Source organism: Phacochoerus africanus, chromosome 9 (assembly GCF_016906955.1).
Source record: "Phacochoerus africanus isolate WHEZ1 chromosome 9, ROS_Pafr_v1, whole genome shotgun sequence".
In the NCBI taxonomy this organism is placed as follows: Eukaryota; Metazoa; Chordata; class Mammalia; order Artiodactyla; family Suidae; genus Phacochoerus; species Phacochoerus africanus.
In genome coordinates this window covers 74,829,675-74,842,097 of record NC_062552.1, presented here as the reverse complement: position 1 = coordinate 74,842,097, position 12,423 = coordinate 74,829,675, and positions in this window count along the sequence as shown.

Below are 12,423 nucleotides of genomic sequence, written 5' to 3'. Positions count from 1 at the left end.
GATAAATGAATCTTCAACAAAGTAGGCAAGGATATAAAATGGAAAAAAGAGTCCCTTCAGCAAGTGTTGCTGAGAAAGTTGGATAGTCATATGTAAATCATTGAAATTAGAACACACCTTCACACCATGCACAAAAATAAACTCAAAATGGCTTAAAGACTTAAGCATAAGACATGCAATCATAAAACTCCTGGAAGAAAACATAGATAAAACATTCTCAGACATAAATTGTTCAAATGTTTTATGAGATCAGTCTCCCAAGGCAAGAGAAATGAAAACAAAAATAATCCAATGGTACATAATCGAACTTACAAGCTTTTACACAGCAAAGGAAACCATAAAAATAATGAAAGACAACCAACAGAATGAGAGAAAACAGCTGCAAAGGATTCAAACAACAAGAGCTTAATCTCCAAAATACACAAATAGCTCATATAACTCAACAACAAAAACAGACCCAAATGAAAAATGGGCAGAAGACCTAAATAGATATTTCTCCAAAGAAGATATACAGATGGCCAGCAGGCACATGAAAAGAAGCTTGAGGTCACAAATTATTAGAGAAATGCAAGTCAAAACTACAATGAGGTACTACCTCACACTGGTCAGAATGGCCATTATTACTAAGTCTACAAATGACAAATGCTGGAAAGGATGTGGAGAAATGCAAACACTCCTACATTGTTGATGGCAATGTAAGTTGGTGCTTCCACTACAGAAAACAGTATGGAGGTTCCTCAGAAAAATAAAAATGCAATTACTGTATGATCCAGTAATTTCACTCCTGGGAATATATCTGGACAAAAGTGTAATTCAAAAGATACATGCAACCCTATGTTCATTGCAGCACTATTCACATTAGCCAAGACATGGAAACAACCTAAATGTCCATCAGCAGAGGAATGGATAAGGATGTGGTACATATATTCAATGGAATACTACTCAGCTACAAAAAGAATGAAGTAATGCCATTTCCAACAACATGGATCCAACTATATATTCTCATATGAAGTGAAATAAGTCAGAAAGAGAAAGACAAATACCATATGATATCACTTATACGAGGAATCTAAAATATGGCACAAATGAACCAACCTACAAAAATAGAAACAGACTCAGACATGGAGAACAGACTTGTTGCCATGAAGAATGGGGAGGAAGAGAGATGGACTGGAATTTAGGGTTGGTAGGTGCAAACTATTACATTTAGAATGAATAAACAAGAAGTTCCTATTGCATAGCACAAGGACCCACATCCGATCTCCTGGGATAGACTATGATGGCAAATGATATAAAAAAGAATGTATATATATTTATTACTGAGTCAATATTTGATGTACAGCAGAAACTGGTATAACATTGTAAATCAGCTATACTTTAATAAAAAATAATTTTTAAGGATCATGGTTACAATCAGCAGAAAGAATTGACTATACATTACCACGTGTGAGGACCTCATCCAATGCATTTTTTGTCCCCCAGAAGCAGGCACATTGCTAGACACATAGCAGATCCTCACTCAATATTTTTCAACTAACAGTTAAAAACTCTGAATAATAGCAGCCTCTGAAATTTAAAAATATGGTATATGGTTTCACCATCAAATTTTTTTTGGCTGACACAGTAAAATAACTAGAGGGTTGATATGTAGCATAAAATACTTTATTGCATTCTATCATTTTAATGAAGTATGACATATTACATTGTTTTCATACCTGGTCATTTTGTCCTTAAAGGTGACTAATCTTTCAATTAATAATTAATAATAGTTAATGAACCACATCTCTTAGCCATAGGGCTAACTGGTATAGTTATAAAATTACTTAGATGATATTTTGTCATGTGAAATTATTATAGCACTGTGATTTCTCTCCTTATTGTTACCTGTATATGCCCACATTCAATAGTTGGTCATATTAAGTAGAATAATAGTATACGAAGACATCTGAATGGTCGTTTATGCTCTCTGTTGTCAAAACTTAGTCAAATGTTAAACATAAAAGCCATGAGTTTTTACAGATAGCCTTCAAAATGCAATTATGTTTCCTCATATTGGTAGTTCCTGTCTGTTCTTAGACTGTAAACTTTCATTCAAGTTTGTTGAAATGGAAAGGTGCTCCTTAGATAAAGTGCTTAAGGTATTACACAATCAGTTGCAACTTAACACAGCACAGTAGTTTTCTTTCTCCAGTAGTTTTTCTTCATTAACGTCACTGACACTTTTTCAGAAGGAAACATGGCTCTTTGCAAAGACTCAAGATGAATAGAAAATCAAGAATAATAAGACACTGGGTTAATTTATCCTTTGTAACACCTCTAAGTTAAGATACTTACCCATATCATTGGACTTAGAAACTGTACTGGAATGACTTCTCTTTTTGATGAAACTGTCACCCTCTCCAAAGACACAGTTTCACACACAAAAGTGCTTATAAGCAGTCAGGGCTGTTTTGTTTAGTGGATACAATTCAACATGTTTCTCTGAGCTTCTAAATGTAGTAAGTTTGTTTTGAGAAAATGGAAGGAACGGCTGGTGCCCATAGTGGACTCTCTGGTGCTGCTTCAGGGTATGGCTGAAAGAGCCCTGACCTGTGGGCTGAAGTCAGAAGCCTGGGGTACCAGTTTGACTCTCCACCTTGCTGGCTGTGTGACTTTCAATGAGCCATCTGAGTTCTCAAATTGTGTCAATTCCCTCACTTCTGAAATGAAAAGGATTGCCATGGATGGTCTGTAAGGTCTTTTCTAGCTCTGAGAAATTTTAATGCTCTATTTAGTTTAGAAATAGAGGCCTTCCCTGTGGCTTTCTTATGACCTGGTGCTTTAAACCTTTTTGCCTTGCAGCTGATTCTCTATAAAGTTAAATGTTCATTCTTGCGTATGCCATGGTTTATTAGAAATGAGTGTCAGGAAATGTGGAGAATCCTATATTTAACCACTCAGAACTGGATACTAGTTTGATATCAATAGCAAGTTGTTATCTGAGTAGATTACAATGGATTTACTATCAAGCAAATTAAATCACTGGGGACAGATGTGTTTTTAGAATTGTCTGAGACAATCAATCTGTGAGTAGAAAATTTTTGGTAGCTGCCAAGCTGTCCTGTATAATTCAAAGATATGTCACCCAGGCACTTCCTTTTCTGTGGCCAATAGAGAGTTTTAGCAGAAAAGGAATGATCAGAGAGGGGCAGGTGTATGCTATTCTAAATTGTATACTACAGACTTCCTAGAAATTGTGAGGCATTTGAAAGAATAAGTGATAGAGAGTAGAAAAGTTAAACAGGAAACAACATGATGGATAACTAAAGATGCACAAAAGAGATGAAGGAGAGGCAAATAATTTAAAGTCATGCCATGTAGTCCATGAAATATCTTGATTTTTATACAAAGAGAAAACAGAAGTAAATGGTAGGAAGGCCCTCACCAAGATCATGAGCAAGAAAAATGATCTGAATGAATTAGAATGGAAGGCAAATAGGGTTCAGAGGGTCCATGATTAAAATGTGGTAACTGCACACATGTAAGAGGGATTAAGAATACATATGAAATACAGTAAATGGAAAAACACAGATACCTTTTTCAAAATGCTTTCCCAGTGAGACTGACAACATTGGCATTTCATATTAGTATTGCAGTAATCAAATTTTCAGTGAATGTTTAGTTGATTTTTCTCCTTTGGAGAAAAGTGATGTTTAAATAAAAATGCTTTATAAAAATGTACTTTTGTATTATAGATCTAAACATGAAAAATAATACTTTAAGAATATTAGAAGTAATTACAAGAAAATATTATGATGATAGGAAGGGTAATAACTTCTTAAAACTCAAAATTCTTCCATCAAAACAATTATAAACTTATCTGTATAAAAATACACTCTTAAACATGAAAAGACAAGAAAAAGAATTGTTACTTCGAATATGTATAACAGATAACCAGTATCCAGAATATATATATAAACCTTCCCTACAAATCAATGAGATAAAGCCCCAAATTTTTAAAGATCAATATAAAACTAAGGAGAAGATATAAACAAAATATTTTTTAAATGTTTTTTCCATGAGATTTGAGTAATTATCACTAATGGAAATATTCAGGTCTTTATAGATAAAAGACGGCCGTCTTAGGCCAACTGGAACCATGTTTGTTCACTGGCCCAGAGAATAAGATTCTGTCATTAATCAGAGCCATTTGTGTCTTTGGCAGAAATGGATTTAGCAAACTTACTCTTAAGGTCTACGCAGAAATATTTTAGGCTTTAGAGTTAATGGCCTTAGTTTCTTAGGATCGAGGTGTTGGCAAAGCTGTGCTCCTTTTAGAGGCTCTTGGGGAGAAACTTTCCTTACATTTTCCAGCCCCAAGACTACCTACATTCCTTATATTGTAGCCCCCTCTCCCCTCTTCCAAGCCAACAGCATAGCATCTTTAACTTTGCTCTCTTTTCCTGACCCTGCCATTTGGGCTCATCCAGATAAATCAGTGATAATTTTCCCCTCTTAAATCCTTAATTTAGTCACATCTGCAAAATCACTTTTGCCATATAAATCAATGTTCACAAATTCCTAGAATTGGGACCTCTTTAGAGGCCATTAGTCTGTCTACCATATGGGTCCTCTGGTCTCTCGTTGCAACTATTCAACTCTGACACTACAGAGGAAAAATAGCCACAGACAATATGTAAATCAGCAGGTATGGCTGGGTCTTTATAAATCTGCATTTACAAAAACAGACTATGACTCAGAATTCAGGATTCAGAACTGTCGCATGGGTCCTTGTTTGCCATCCCCTAGGGTAGATATTTGAAAAAACAAGAGCAAATTTAATACAGAAAATTAGAGACTCTCACAAGCATTAGAAGAGCTAAAGTGAAGAAAGAAAGCAGGGCTCTGAAGACTTTCAGAGTATCCAGAAGGGCAGAAGACCCAAGGAAACAAGCAACTCTGGTTGCCCATAGCATTGGCTTGTCTTGTATTCAGAAAGAAGCCCAGAAGCCTTGTAAGTTCAGCCTTTACTCATAGCTGCCCTCAGTTTTACTGAGTCTAGGGAATGTAATTTCCTGGGTATTAGCTCCTTCATGGCAAGCTTATTAGAAGGCTGTGGATGGCACTCACTAGGAACAGATGATATCTGACAAAGACGGTGAACCCCGCTTTTAAAAAATAATAATTCCAAATGAGCATGGAGAAATGCAATAAAATGGCAGATATGCTAGAGAAATAATTCTAGAAAATGAATGGGATTCTTTTGGCCAGACTATATTTCCCAGTTCTACAGTTTGGCTGATTATATTATAAGCATGTGAGTTACACCTGTTTTTGTTTTCACCTACTATGCAGTCTGCTAGGACATTTGAGATCAGCCACAGCTAGACCTCAATCCTGTCTCTACCTCTTTCCATCTATATGATCTTGGTCCCTCCGTTGGTGTCAGGTTCCTCATCAGTAAAATATTTGTGACAGTATCTAGCATATGATTTGGATAGGAAGAGAATCAGATAGTATATGTAAAGTGCCTGGTATAAAGTTGATACTAAGTAACTTATTCACTCTTCCTTATTAACTCATGAGACTGAGTATCTCTGATAGTTTTAAATAAAGTATGGGTTCTCTATTTAATGTTATTACTGGTGAAAATGCCCATATTGTCCAAGAACAGCTCTGACACCAACTGTGTCAAGCAAAAGCATCATACCTATTACTGTGGAAGGTGATAATGTAAGGCATACCATTTGCCACCTATCCCTATATCTCTGGCTGAGATACTACACTTAGTGTTCTTAGAAGTTCTGGTGGAAGAAGCGTCCACATTTTCTTCTTCCTTATACCCTCACAGACTCCCCTTTCCCTTACCTGTTTTATCCTAGCCTGTAGAAGAAGCCACCTCTCCTGAAGTACAGTGGCTCACCTATCTCGTCTGATCTGATATCCAGGTAGATTTGATAGCCAACTAATACCAGATTGACTAACTCTGTGGACATGGCCATCCTTGAAAGAGATGAACATCTAATTTTGGCTTCAACTTCCTGATACATTGTTCAATCACGTTTTACCATCAGTGAGCCTGAAGTCTGATCCAAATTTGATTCCGTTTTCTGGTATAGACCCTGAGATGAAGGCTCAAACTATGGGGGAGAGGTACCAAACCCTACTTTGCACCTTGAAAAATTGGCTTGAGACATTTTCTTTCTATTTTTTATTTTTGGTTAATAATGACTTTCATTTAAAAGTCTATTAACATAAACCTAAAAAAGCATGCTTTATTTTCTTCTTATTCAAAGATACATTAAAAACGTCACCAAAAATAATTGTTGTTTGCTTATGTTGTGCTGTACTAGTTTCTTCTTTAAGAAGGTGTGTGCTTTTATAATATAATAATTTGGTGAAATGGTTTAGTAGAGAATTGCAATGGCTTATGAGAGAGAAGAGTTAGCATGCAAGAATATTTTACTTTTCTGGAACATTACATATTTTGTATCAACTGAAGTTTGTACTTTTATTATTTTCCTTGTAGACAAGAAAAACAGTAGATGCATAACTTGCCCAAGGGTCATACAATTGATTGTTAACAGCGTGCTAAGAACAAGCCTGAGATAAACTGAACAAATACTCAGCTTTGCTCTTTATGGTTCTCATCTTACCTCCAGCTCTTTATCATCATTTCTGGGTGAGGCACAGAGAGGTCCCTCACATACCCGGCTCAGAAGCTCCCCACAGCTCATGTGCAAAGGAGCTCTGCAGTGAGTTGGAAATCAGAAGTACAGCTAAGCTGAGAGATCTTCCACTGCCAATCATCCCAGAGGCAAGAGCAAGTGAAGAGTATGTTGTCAGCTCCTGGCGTTTCCCCCATAGAGGAAACTATGTGCTGACTAAGAGAGGGCAGAGGTCTCTGCAGCCTTGGGATGAATTCAGGGGGTTGATCATTGAGCAGTAGAAATGAAAGGACTTAGCCTAAGGGAGGCTAGTAAAACCTCTCCTATGGAGCCGAAAATCAGCTGGAACAACCCACTCATAAGTAATAAGCTGGCATTGATAACTTAGCCCAGCTGACTCTGAATTACTGTGTACATTTTTTTTAAGCCAGTAGAAAGATGAGCTTATCTATGGGACTGTCTGCTGCCTATAGGAGGATATTTATAAGATACTTTTACTCATTTACTTGCCTTTAATATGTGGCTAAGCTTCAGTAAGAACCACAACAAAAATGTTGAGAAAAAATAAAATTTATGGTGTTGGGCATTTACAAAATTTTACTTTCTCTCCCAAAGACTGAGGTGAAGATATAGGAGCAGGAGTTCTTTCCCAAAACTTACAATATTTAAACTTGGGGCAGCATATTTCAACCAGTTAGAACACCAAATTGGGCATCAGCAAGTATGAATTCTAGAATCCTAAAGCTGGAGCTATGCACTAGCTTTCTGTAAATTAATTTCCAAGCCTCGAGTTCCTCATGAGAAATATAGAACCTGTCTGCTTTATAAAGTCACTGGTTGTTGAAAAGGTCAAATGATAAAGTAATTGCAAGAACATTTAGAGAATCTCAAAAGTGATAGGAAAAAGTAGGTTTCATCATTATAGAAATCTGCATTAAACTGATGTGCATACAGCATTGGGCTGGGTTGGTAATGTGCAGGCAAAGCAATCTACAGATGAATTAATTCTTCTCAGGGAAACTTCCAATTCCATTTACAAACCCAAATATGATTCAAGAAGAACTCTCTATATGGATTGAGAGTATTATGAAAGGCCATGAGCAGATATAAAAGCAAACTGCATTTGAGTTCATTTAAAGGGAAGAGGCTACAGGGTGCCACACATTATAACGTTAAGCTTGATTTTATTCAACATCTTTATTAATCATCTAGAAGATGAGCAAAACACCACGTTAATTAAATCTGAAGATGGTGCTAAACAGAGAGACATTTCCAAGTCCATTGTGGGCTAAGCAACAATATAAAAAGACTCGATTTAAAAGCATGCAGAGCAAAACAGTAATGAGTATTTGCATTGGTACAATAAAGGCTCAAAACACACCCAGAGTAGAGCATGAAATGCTGCAAAAGGCCTCGAACAAGGTGACAACAATTAGCAATGATAAGAATACAAATTAAAATATTATTGGCAGCAAAAAAGAGCTGTGCCACTAAAATTCCTGTTTGTTCTTTTTTAATGTCATGTTATCCCTTTTCATGTCATGCTATCCCAGACATCCAGACAGATTCACTTCTTAGATGAGGCATGCCAGACAAGATCTGAGTGCACATCGTAATGTGGGACTAGGAGGGTAAAGGGATCATGCCTAGATAAACCCTTAAATATGTGCTCTAAGATAGATTTCACCAAGCCAGCTCTGACCAGCCTGCTAGGTCTTGGACTTGGTCCTTCCAGGACCTTGATCCACAGTTTATCCTACATAAAGCTACCAGAATCATCTTCCTCTAACAGTATTCAACATGTCAATTCTCTGTTGGATAAGTGAACAAATATATCTGAATTAATAGCTGTATCATTCTTTTTTCTTTTTTCCCCACTTAAAATTAAGGTGGTTGTCAAGTTCTAAACACAAACTATTCATTGTTCCTCTAGATCTTTAAAACCCTTTTTATATGCCCTTTTCTCTAATTTTCCTTTCATCCTTCTCCATTCATATCAGGCAAGGTCCCAATAAGATTTCGTTGCCACACTCAAAACAGAATACTTCAAAGAAGATTTAATTACAAAGGGAACCATGTATCTGGTATTAAACCCAAAGCTTAATACAAGGTTAGACCCTCCAGGTCTGAAGGGAAGAGGACTTTATCAGAAGTCATGTAAGTTGGCAGACTTGAGAGAAGTAGCAAAATGTAAACCAGGGCATCAGCCAGCTGAAGACAATTTTGATGGAAAGAATGAAAGGTATTATGAATACCTCGATTTCACTATTGTTCCTCCATTCAATCAGCTTTTAGGGCTCTCCATCAGCCAGAACCAACCAGAAGTCAAAGGGAATGGAAAGCATTCATGTAGTCCCTATAGGTCACCCTCCCATGAGAGGGAGCAAAGCAGAGAAGGGTGGATGAGCAAGAGGAAGATACCTGGCATGATATCCTCACCTAGCACTTTGAGAAAATGAGGGGTTTGGAATGTGGCTTCAGGTAAGTGGGCTACCCTAAGTGAATCCCAGCTTCCTCTTGCCTGAGACCATAATCAACAGGACATTTAAGTAGTAATCAGTTGTTATAACAAAACATGATATTTGGCCTAACTTAAGACCAAATGGTGTTACTACATATATAAGTAATATATGAGAATATATGAAATGCTTAGGTAAGTTATATGTGCAATAATTAGGTAAGTTATAAAGAATTTCAAATGGACATCCTGGCACCCATAATATCTTAAATAGACCATTATTCTTTAGTGAAGTCTCCCAACCCACTCCAGAGACAAACACTGATCTAAGTTATGTTTCATTCCCTTGCTTTTATCCATATATTTTAACTTAACCCTCAATAACATATGTCTTGATATTGGTGGGTTTTTAACTTTTTAAAAATGGCATTGTACTGTATGTGCCCTAGTGTGACATGCTTTTTAATCACCATTCTGAGATTTATCCATTCTGTTGCACAAAACTGTTCATTTATTTTCACTGTCATAGTGTTCTATCATATGAATGCTTCACAATTATTTATCTTCCTCTGATGAACATGGGTTGTTTATAGTTGGTTGCTGTTGAAAATAAAGTCATGAATATTCTCATTCATGTCTCAAGGTATACATGTACAAAATTTTCTCTAAGATATATTATATAGAACTGGTAATACTGGGCCAGAGGGTATGTTTTTTTCAACTTTGTTAGATAATGCCATAGTTCTGCATTAATGTACTCTCCAAGAGCAGTGTTTGAGATTCTGTTGCTTCTCATCCTCACAAACTCTTAGCCATGTCATATATTTAATAATTCGTGGGCCCAGAACATGTGATAAGGTGTCCCACTGTGTTTCAGTTTTCAGGTCTATGATTGCTAATGAGTTTGAGCATCTTTTCTTTCTTGTATCCTCCTGTGTGAAATATTTTTTCCTGTTTTGTTCATTTGGGGGGTATTGTTTAATTTTTTTCCATTCTCTTAATTTATGGGAGTTGTTTTTATGTTCTAGACATAAACATTTTGGTGGCTGTGTTATAAACACCTTCTAGGTTCTAACATGTAAAACTTTCTTTAATGTCTCTTTTGAGAACTAGAAGTTCTTAATTTTAATATAGTTAGTTTTATTGATCTTTTCCATGTGGCTTACATTTTTTTTTTGCTTTATTTCAGGGCCACACATATAACATATGGAAGTTCCCAGGCTAGGGGTCGAATTGGAGCTACATCCACTGGCCTACACCACAACCACAGCAACGCCAGATCTGAGCCAAGTCTGCAACCTACACCACAGCTCACAGCAATGCTGGATCCTTGACCCACTGAGAGAGGCCAGGTATTGAACCTGTGTCCTCATGGATCCTAGTCGGGTTTGTAAACTGCTGAACTGAGGGAACTCCCTGTGGCTCACATTGTCATTGAATAAGTCTGCCCCTTTTGCATAAGCATAAAAATAATATTCTTTATTGTTTCAAAATTGAGTTTTGTCTTTATATTTAAGTCTTTAATGTATTATATGCATCCTCTTCACTAATAATTTTATATGGAAGAAAGATGGCCAAGAAAATTTTTAAATTTTTGTTGAGATTATGACTGAAACTGCATTGAATATTTAGATAGCTTTGTGAAAAAATGATATCTTTAGAGTATTTAGTCTGTTTATCCATGGAAAAATTATATTTTCTAGACCTATTTTGGTTGATAGAAATACAATTGACTTTTTGATACTTATTGATTTTTCATTCAGCAAAATTGTCAGTCTCTGAATTCAGTTAATTTATCTGTAGAAAATTGGAGGGCTTAATGTAGGTAAGACATTTATGAAAAAGTTTTGTTTCTTTCACTCCAACCCTTATATTTTTATTACTTTTTCTTGTCTTAGCATGCCATCTAGGAGTTTCAGTATGTTGAACTAGATGAAGCACAGACATCCTCATCTTGTTCCTGAAGATAATGCTTCAAACATTTTATCACTGGGTAGAATTTTTAATGTAAATAAGCATAATATTTTGAAACTGGAATTTTGTAACTCACCTATATCATTTTCACATAAACTTAGGAATTATTTTTATTTAGAAATACTGACAGTGTTTCAGAAGTTGGTGCTACATAGGTTTAAATTTAAGCTTATGCATATCTGCCTAATATTCAAACAAATTTAGAAGAAAACTAGAACAGAATATTTCAGTCTTTTCTCTTCTCAACCCTCCCTCTCCACATCCTCCAGGGCACCAATCCACTTCAGTCCATTATTATCACTCAACTTGAAAAATAGAGTTACAATTGTTTGATATGGTAAAGATTGTATGAGAAATGGATTTGAGGGTAGAACATCAGGAGCTCTTTTTTTATTTAATCAAAATTTCCTATTAAATATTTAACTGGTAATGTCAAATAGGCAGCTAACTGCTGAGTCTGGAGTTCACAGAGTAGAAGTCCAGGATAATGTAGAAATCTGGGAGAAATTAAGTTCTTTTTTTTTTAAAGCCATAAAGACTGGATGGAATAACCTGGGGATGGGTAAAAACAGTAGAAAGAATCAAGGACTGAGGATTTGGAACTCATATTTTAGGATTTGACATAGGAAGTAAAATTAACAAAAGAGAGTAAAGAAGAGACATCTGTGAAGAAAGATAACCAAGAGCACAAGGTTCTCCTGAAGTCTAGTTCTGAATCTGTTTCAAGGGGGAGGATGTGGTTATTTATGTCAAATGATGATGATAGGTCAAGCAAGAAGATGCTCAAGAATTGAGCCCTGAACTTTACAACACAGAGGTTGTTAGTAACCTTCATATCATTTGGTGAAATGGTTGATGAAAAGCTCAAAAGAAGATAGGAATATATGACATCATTACATGTGTGATTGTATGACCTAAAATTTTCACTTAGTATATCAAAAATAGTTTTTCCCTCCTGCACTGCTGGTGGGAATGTAAACTGGTACAGCCACTATGGAGAACAGTATGGAGGTACCTTAGAAATCTATACATAGAACTACCATATGACCCAGCAGCCCCACTCTTGGGCATATATCCAGACAAAAGTTTCCTTGAAAAAGATACATGCACCCACATGTTCATTGAAGCACTATTCACAATAGCCAAGACATGGAAACAACCCAAATGTCCATCGACAGATAATTAGATTAGGAAGATGTGGTGTATATACACAATGGAATACTACTCAGCCATAAAAAAGAATGACATAATGCCATTTACAGCAACATGGATGGAACTAGAGATTCTCATACTGAGTGAAATAAGAAAGACAAAGACAAATACCATATGATATCACTTATAACT